Source organism: Lynx canadensis, chromosome B4 (genome assembly GCF_007474595.2).
Source record: "Lynx canadensis isolate LIC74 chromosome B4, mLynCan4.pri.v2, whole genome shotgun sequence".
NCBI lineage: Eukaryota > Metazoa > Chordata > Mammalia > Carnivora > Felidae > Lynx > Lynx canadensis.
Genome location: NC_044309.1, coordinates 43427333 through 43437308, shown reverse-complemented (window position 1 = coordinate 43437308; position 9976 = coordinate 43427333). Strand labels below are relative to the sequence as shown.

At 39.1% G+C, this 9976-nt stretch overlaps 1 pseudogene; it reads right to left on the bottom strand.

The window, feature by feature from the left end:
* Positions 1-767: 767 nt before the first annotated feature.
* On the bottom strand, positions 768-2508 carry LOC115518646 (annotated as a pseudogene).
* Between the last annotated feature and the right edge of the window lie 7468 nt (positions 2509-9976).

Genomic DNA, 9976 nt, shown 5'->3' with positions numbered 1-9976 from the left:
CCTCCAGCCACTGGTAAGCAAGTGGTCTACTTGCTGTTTCCGTGAACTTTACTACTTTAGATAATTCATATAAGTGAGCCAATACACTATTTGTCTTTTTTGAAACTGGCTTATTTCGCTTAACATAACATCCTTAAGATTTACCATACGGTGTTGTACTATGTGCCAGAACGCCCTTCCTTTGCAAGGTTGAATAATATTCTATTGCATGTATATACCATATGTTGAGGTCCTTTCTTTTTTTCTTTCTTTTAATTGAAGTGTAATTAACATACAATGTTATGTTCATTTCAGGACTACCACATATTGATTCAACGATTTCCTACATTACTTGGTGCTTAACCACGGTTAAGTGTGGTCACCATATAACATTATTACAATATTCTTGACTATATCCCCTATGGTGTACTTTTTGTCTTCATGACTCTTTATTTTATAACTAGAAGTTTATGCCTCTTAATCCCTTTATCTATTTTACCCATTCCCCCACCCATCTTCCCTCTGGCAACCATCAATTTGTTCTCTGTGTTTAAGAGTGGGTTTTTTTGTGGTTGTTGTTTCTTTTGTTTTTACGAAACAAAAATGGAACATTTATTTATAACTAAAACAAAAGCAAAACAAAACAAAAACAAACAAACAAAAAACTCCAAGCACGTAGAGTGAGAGATGAAATATAAACACAGTGAGTTCTACCCCACCCTTATTTCTCCAAGCCTCCATGGTCAAATAGAATCTCTGGAGAGAATATCTGGACAACAGAGTTGCAGTCAGTGCTGCCTCTAGTCTGGACTCCTGCTGCGTCTTCGGCCACCTCTCCCCTTGCCCTTGGGTGGACCTTGAACAAAACACCAGTCCACACTGGTGGCGCATAAATGCTGTCCCATAAAATGCTGCCCACTGAGTTCCTCCATAGCAACCTGGGTCTCCTTGAATGTTTCTTACTCAACTAGAATATACCCCTTCAGGTATCCTGTATGCCTGTCCACGTTGAGGTGGATGTTTTTTTATTTCCGCACACTCTCCAAATTTGTCATGGGTGTCTTCTCCGGTGACTTCCTCCTGGACTCCAGTGACAAATAGAATTCAGCCTTCAATAGAGTGCTGTGGTCCAGGTTCATGGCCATCCTGTTCCACACTGTCATAATCCTCCCACGTCCGTGCTCGAGACCCTTCTTTGAAGCCAAAGCCATGTCCCTTCCATTTCTTCACCTTTTCTTTCAGTTTGTGGACGCTTTCCTCCCTGTCCTCATCCGTGGCGAAATCCTCGCTCCTGGCCGCATGAGGACCCAGTTCTTGAACAGTGTTTTTTTATTCATTTATTTCTTTGTTTTGGTTTTTAGGGCCCACATATGGGTGAAATCAGATGGTGTTTGTCTTTCTCTGACTGACTCATTTTACTTAGCATAATACCCTCCAGGACCATCCATGTTGTTGAAAATGGCAAGCCCTCATTCTTTCTTATGGCTGATTAATATCTTTATCCATTCATCTATCCATGGCTACTACTTGGGTTGCTTCCGTATCTTGGCTCTTGTAAATGATGCTGCTATAAATGTAGGAACGCATGTATCTTTTCAAATTAGTGCTTTTGTTTTCTTTGGGTAAACACCCAGTAGTAGGATTACTGGATCGTATGGTATTTCTGTTTTTAATTTTTTGAGGAACCTCCATAAAAAACCCAGTTTCCCACAGTGGCTGCACCAATTTACCTTCCCACCCATCTCACAGGAGGTTTTGGTTTTTTTTTTCCTCTATATCCTCACCAACACTTGCTATTTCTTATCTTTTTTATTCTAACCATTCAAGGTGTCAATGTATCATATTTCTTTATCCATTCATCTCTCAATGACTCTATGGGTTGCTTCCAACTCTTGGTTATTGTGAGTAGGGTTGTTCTGAACATGATTATGCAAATATCTCTTTGGGCCTCTGCTTTCAATTTTTTTGAATGTATACCCAGAAGTGGGGTTAAGATGTCATATGGTAGTTTCACTTAAAAATTTTAAGGAAGGTGTGATGCAAGCAAAAACACCCTTCGGACAAGCACAGGACCTGACGTGTCTGACAAGATGCAGGGAAGAAAAAGACGGCCGAAGGGGAAATAGATCGTCAGGTGAGGAGTCAACATGGTGGAAAAATAGGGGGACCCAGAGTTTCCTCATCCCTCAAACACAGCAGTATAGAGGCCAGAAGACTTGGAATTCTGGGCATCCAGGCTACAGAGTGACAGAAACATCTCCAGGGGCCCACGGGAACACCTTGGCGGTCCATAGGTGCATGATTGCAAGTTGGGAAAAATAAAATGGGTGGTGTAGGCACAGAGAGGAGGGATTCCCTTCTGTGGAGAGACACAAGGAAGAGAAAGAAAGGCTGTGGAAGTGTAGGATTGTATTTGGACAAGAGAAAAATCATGGAACAGGGAATGGAAAAAAAGAGAGAGAGAGAGAGAGAACCAATTTCTAACATGATCCAGGGTTGCAGGACTTTCTCCGAACTGGGGCCTGCCATCCTGTACGGGTGCCTATGGGAGAAGAAGGACCAGCTCTGGGATCTGTAGTGAGCTCAGAGGTACAGTTGGACAGAGCAGTCCTCTCCCTTAAGTGCTACGGGGAAAAAACATGTAGCCACTCACCAGCCCACCAGCCAGAGGCCCTTTGTCAGCTTGCTGGGTGGAGTGGCACTACCCTGGAACAGGGGCACACAGATCAGGATCCTTTAAGACACTGGGGTTTGCAATCCAACCAAGCACCTGGGAGGCATGGGAGACTGTGGAGCAGGACAAACCGCCTGATTCATGCTCACGCGGCACTGTGAGGACGGCCTGAACAGAGTGGTCTGGGACACCCGGTCAGGGGAGGAGAGACGGGGGTGTCACAAATTTTCTGCCCATCACCAACAAAGTGGGGCTTCAGGGAATGGGACAGAGGGTCCACAGTGGAGGCGGGGCCAACCTACACAAACCACACCCCTCCTGGTAACCTGCGTATCTAATGGAGCAAGACTGACCCTGACCCAGCCAGACGGCCCCTCCTCCAGACCAGTGCAGCCACTTGTTCCAAGTCACCATCAGATATTGGTCCAATGGTTTTGCATTTTCTGATTTGATTCTTGGTCAATTCTTTATATATATATGTATATATTTCCTTTTCTTCCTCTTGTTTCTTCCCTTCTCTATTCTAATTGTGGTTTGTTTAAGCAGACACTTTTGATCTATTGTTTTGCACCACTTCTGTATCTCCTTCTTTATTTTCCTCTCTCTCTGGATTAAGCCATATAGTTTCTCTAATTCTCTGCCTGGTCAATATGTTTTTTCCTCTTCTCTCTTTCCCCACCCCTGTCATTTCTCTCTTTGTAGGGGATAAGGCTTTTTCTGCCACCTCCCCCCCCTTTTTAATTTTTTTCCAGGGTACTTCAATGAACAAATCAAAGCACACTTGATGGAAGATCCAAATCACCACTATGAATAGGGAGATAAATCAACCAGAGTCACAAAAAGAGAGCATGCAACATACTCCAAAAACACCTCCTGAAGAGCCAGGCCCTGGGAAGTGTATGACCCCTTTTAATATAATAGTGCTCACAGCAGCAGGACACATAATAAGCTATTAAGACACATAAGGGACAGAAAACTAGCCAAAAAGACAGAACAGAAGAACTTTCCTCAAAAGAAATTACAGGAAGAAATGACAGCAAGAGAATTACTCAGAACAGATATGAACAATATATTTGATCGAGAATGTATAATAATAGTTACAAGATTAATAGCTGGGCTTGAAAAAAGCACAGAAGACATCAGAGAATGTATTGCTACAGAGATCAAGGCACTAAGAGACAGTCACGACAAATTAAGAAATGCTGCAAAGGAGATGCAAAATAAACTACTTGCAGTGACAGCAAGGATGGAGAAGACAGAGGGGAGAATAAGTGAGAGAGAGGATAAAATTATGGAAAATGATAAAGCTGAGAAAAAAAGAGATAACAAAATACTAGACCACGAGGGGAGAATTAGAGAGTATCATAGGAGTTTCTGTGTCATAGGAGTTTCAGAAGAAGAAGCAGAGAGAGAAAGGGGCAGAAAGGTTACTTGAAATTCTTATCAAATTATAGCTAACAACTTCCCTAATCTGGGGAAGGAAGCAGACATCCAAGTCAGGAGGCACAGAGAACTCCCTTCAGATGAACAAGAATAGGCCTTCTCCATGGCATAACATAGTGAAACTGGCAAAATACCAAGATAAAGAGAGAATTCTAAAAACAGCTAGGGACAAACAGGCCTCAACCTACAAGGGTAGACACATAAGGCTACTAGCAGACCTGTCCACTGAAATTTGGCAGGCTAGAAGGAAGGGGTAGGAAACAGTCAGTGTGATGAATAGGAAAAAAGTATGCAGCCAAGAATCCTTTATCCATCAAGGGTGTCATTCAGAATAGAAAGAGAGATAAAGGCTTTCCCAGACAGGCAAAAACTAAAGGAGTTCATGACCACTAAACCAGCTTGCAAGAGATCCTAAGGGGGACTCGGTGTGTGGAATGCTGCAAAGACTACCAAGGACCAGAGACATCACCACAAGCATGAAACCTGCAGGTAACACAATGACACTAAATCCATATTTCAATAATCACTCAGAATGTAAATGTACTAAACACTTCAATCAAAAGACATAGGGTATCAGAATGGATAAAAAAAAAAAATAAAAAATAAGATCCATCTATATGTTGTCTACCAGAGACTCATTTTAGACCCGAGGACACCTTCAGATTGGAAGTAAGGGCATAGAGAACAATCTATCATGCTACTGGAAGTCAAAGAAAGCTGGAGTAGCCATACTTATATCAGATAAGCTGGATTTTAAACTAAAGACTGTAACAAGAGATGAAGAAGGGCATTATATCATAATTACAGGGTCTATCCATCAAGAAGAGCTAACAATTATAAATGTTTATGTCCCCAACGTGAAAGACTTTAATAACTTTAATAATTTTAAGAACTTTAATACTCCACTCACAGAAACTGACAGATCATCCAGGCAGAAAATCAATAAAGAAATAATGGCCTTGAATGAGACATTAGACCGAAAACTTGACACATACATTCAGAACTTTTCATCTAAAAGACACAGAATCATGGAGCCCCTGGGTGGCTCAGTCGATTAAGCGTCCGACTCCGGCTCAGGTCATGATCTCGTGGTCCGTGAGTTCAAGCCCCGCATCGGGCTCTGTGCTGACAGCTCAGAGCCTGGAGCCTGTTTCAGATTCTGTGTCTCCCTCTCTCTCTGACCCTCCCCTGTTCATGCTATGTCTCTCTCTGTCTCAAAAATAAATAAACGTTAAAATAAAAAAAAAAAAGAAAAGAAACAGAATCCACATTCCTCTAGAGTGCACATGGAACATTCTCCAAAACAGATCACAAACTGGATCACAAAACAGCTCTCAATAAATACAAAAGAATTGAGATCATACCATGCATACCAGATCATAATGCTATGAAACTTGAAACCAATCACAAGGAAAAATTTGGAAGGCCTCCAAATGCATGAAGGTTAAAGAACATCTTACTAAAGAATGAATGGGCCAAAAGGCAATTAAAGAAGAAATTTTAACATATATGGAAGCAAATGAAATGAAAACACGACAGTTCAAACCCTTTGGGGTGCAGCAAAGACAGTCCTCAGAGGAAAATACATTGCAGTCCAGGCCTAGCTCAAGAAACAAGAAAAATCCCAAATACAAAAACTAACTACACACCTAAAGGAACTAGCAGCAGAACAGCAAAGAAACCCCAAAGCCTGCAGAAGAGAAATAATAAAGATTAGAGCAGAAATAAACAATATAGATTAATAAAAAAGACCATTAGAAAAACCAATGAATGTAACAGCTGGTTTTTCTTTTTGAAAAAATAAACAAAATTGATAACCCCCAGCCAGACTTCTCTGAAGTCTGGGAAAAGAGAGAGAACCCAAATAGATAAAATCATGAATGATAGAAGAGAGATCACAACCAACACCACAGAAATACAAACAATGATTAGAGAATCCTATGAAAAATTATATGCCAACAAACTGGACGACCTGGAAGAAATGGACAAATTCCTACACACCTACACACTCCCAAAACTCAAATGGCAAGAAATAGAAAATTTGAACAGACCCATAACCCATAACAGACCAAGGGAAGAAATTGAATGACGGAGCAAAAATCTCCCAACAAATAAAGTCCTGGGCCAGATGGCTTCCCAGGGGAATCCTACCAGACATTTAAAGCAGAGGTCATACTTATCCTTCTCGAGCTCTTCCAAAAATAGAAATGGAAGGAAAGCTTCTGGGCTCATTCTATGAAACCAGCATTACCTTGATTCCCAAACCAGATAGAGACCCCATCAAAAAGGAGAATTACAGGCCAATACCACTGATGAACATGGATGCAGAAATTCTCAACAAGATACTAGGAAATCGAATTCAACAGCATAATAAAAGAATTTTTCACATGATGAAGCGGGATTCATTCTTGGGCTGCAGGACTGGTTCCATATTTGCAAATCAATGAATGCGATACAACACTTTAATAGAAGAGAGGATAAGAACCATACGATCCTGTCAATAGATGCAAAAAAAAAAAAAATTTGACAAAACATAGAATCCTTTCTTACTAAAACAAAAGTCGCGATAGAAGGAACATACCTTAATATCATAATAGCCATATATGAAAAGCCCACAGCTCATATCATCTTCAATCGGGAAAAACTGAGACCTTTTCCCTGAGATTAGGAACACGACAGGGATGTGCACTGTCACCACCCTTGTTTAACATAGTGTTGGAAAGTCCTAGCTTCAGCAATCAGACAACAAAATGAAATAAAACGCATCCAGTTTGGCAAAGAAGAAGTCAAACTTTCACTTTCCACAGATGGCATGATACTCTACATGGAAAACCCAAAAGACTCCGCCAAAAAGCTGCTAGGACCGATACATGAATTCAGCAAAGTTGAAGGATACAAAAGCAATGTACAGAAGTCAGTTGCATTTCTATACACAATTAATGAAGCAGCACAAAGAGCAATCAAGAAATCGATCCCATTTACAATTGCACCAAGAACCATGAGATACCTAGGAATAAGCCTAAGCAACGATGTAAAAGATCTATATGCTGAAAACTATAGAAAACTTAATGAAAGAACTTGAAGAAGACGCAAAGAAATGGAAAAACATTCCGTGTTCATGGATTGGAATCACAAATAGCGTTAAAATGTCAATACTACCAAAGCAATCTACACATTCAATGCAATCCCAATCCAAATTGCACCAGCATTCTTCTCAGAGCTAGAACAAACAATCGTAAAATTTGTATGGAACCACAAAAGACCCCGAATAGCCAAAGTTATGTTGAAAAAGAAAACCAAAGTGGGAGGCATCACAATCCTGGACTTTAGCCTCTACTACAAAGCTGTAATCACCAAGACAGTATGCTATTGGCACACGAACAGACACACAGACCAATGGAATAGAATAGAGAACCCAGAAGTGGACCCACAGAGGTATGGCCAACTAATCTTTGACAAAGTAAGAGAGAGTATCCAATGGAAAAAAGACAGTCTCTTCGGCAAATGGTGTTGTGAGGTTGGGACAGCAACATGCAGAAGAATGAAACTGGACACCTTTCTTACACCATACACAAAAATAACTCAAAATGGATGAAAGACCTAACTGTGATACAGGAAACCATCAAAACTCTAGTGGAGAAAACAGGCAACAACCTGTTTGACCTCAGCCTCAACAACTTCTTTCTTGACACGTCTCCAAAGGCAAGGAAAATAAAAGCAAAATGAACTATTTGGAGCTCATCAGGATAAAAAGCTTCTGCATTGCAAAAGAAACAATCAACAAAACTAAAAGGCAACTGAAAGAATGGGAAAAGATACTTGCAAATGAAATATCAGATAAATGGTTAGCATCCAAAGTATATACAGAACTTACCAAACTCAACACCTGACAAATAACCCAGTGACTAAATAGGCAGAAGACATGAATAGACCTTTGTGGGAATGCAAACTGGTGCAGTCTCTCTGGGAAACAGTATGGAGGTTCCTTAAAAAATTAAAAATAAAATTACTCTACAACCCAGAAATAGCACTGCTAGGAATTTATCAGAGGATACAGGAGTGCTGACGCATAGAGGCACATGAACCCCAATGTTCATAGCAGCACTTTTGACAGTAGCCAGATTATGAAAAGAGCCCAAATGTCCATCAACTGATGAATGGATAAAGAAGATGTGGTTTATATATACAATGGAATGCTACTTGGCAATGAGAAAGAATGGAATCTTGCCATTTACAACACCACAGATGGAACGGGAAGGTATTGTGCTAAGTGAAATAAGTCAGTCAGAGAAAGACAAATATCACATGTTTTTGTTCATATGTGGAACTTGAGAAACTTAACAGAAAACCATGGGGGATGCAAAGGGGAAAAAAAGTTTCAGAGAGTGAGGCAAACCCATAAGAGACTCTTAAACACAGAAAACAAACTGAGGGTTGATTTGGGGTTAGGGGAGAGGGGAAAATGGGTGATGGGCATCAAGGAGGGCACTTGGGATGAGCACTGGATGCTGTATGTAAGCGATGAATCATGGGAATGTACCCCCAAAACCAAGAGCACACTGTATACACTGTATGTTAGCTAACCTAACAATATATTATAAATAAGTAAATAAACAAACAAACAAACAAACAAACTTTTAAGGAACTCTTTTATTTTACTTAGCAGTTGCACTATTTTACTATTCCAGCAACAATATACAAGCATTCTAATTTCTCCACATTCTCGCCAACACTTGTAACATATATTTTTGTAATAACCATACTAACTGGGTATGAGGTGATATTTCACACCAAGTAGTATGGTTTTCATTTGTTAAGATGATTAGTGATGTTGATCATCTTTTTTATATGCTCATTGGCCATTTTTACGTCATCTTGGAGAAATGTCTATTCAAGTTTTTTGCTCATTTTTTTAATCAGACTCTTTGATCTTTTTGTTGTTATTATAGATGAGTCATAGAAATTCTTTATATATTCTGCATATTAATCCCTTATTAAATATATGATTTGCAAACATTTTCTCCTATTCTGTAAGTTGATTTTTCACTCTGTTGATTGTGTCCTTTGATGCACGAAAGACTTAAAGTTTAATGTAGTACCCATTTGTCTATCTGTGCTTTGGTTGCCTTTTTTTTTTTTTTTTTGAGTATCATATACAATAAAAAATTGTCAAGTTCAATGTTATTAAGATTTTCCTGTATGTTTTCTTCTAGAAGTTTCATAATTTTAGGTATTACATTTACGTTGTTAATGCATTTTGAGTTAATTTTTATATAAAATGTAAGATAAAATTCCAACTTTGTTCTTTTGCCTGTTGGCAGGTACTTCCCAACATCATTTACTGAAGAGACTCTCCTTTCCCCATTAAGTAGTGTTGGCACCCTTGTTGAAGATAATATGGCCAAAAACATGGAGTTATTTCTGGTTCCTATTCGTTTTTATTTATTTGCCTGTCTTTATACCAGTTTCACACTGTTTTTATTACTGTAGCTTTGTGATATGTTCTGAAATCAGAAGGTATAAGTTCTCCAACTTTGTTCTTCTTTTTCAAGATTGATTTATTTGAAGTTCTTAGGGATTCCATGTGAATTTTAGGATGATTTCTTTCTATTCTGAGAAAAAAAAGTGTTACTGGAATTTTGATAGGAATTGCATTTAATCTGAGTTAAATGTGAAGTATGCACATTTTAATAATATTAAATCGTCCAATCCATGAACATGGGATATCATTCCATTTATTAATGTATTATTTAATTTCTTTCAGCAATGTTTTGTAGTTTTCAGTGTTCGAGCTTTTCATTTTCTGAATTAAGTTTATTCCTCAATATTTTCTTCCTTTTGATGCTTTTGTAAACGTAATAATTTTCTTCATTTTCTTTT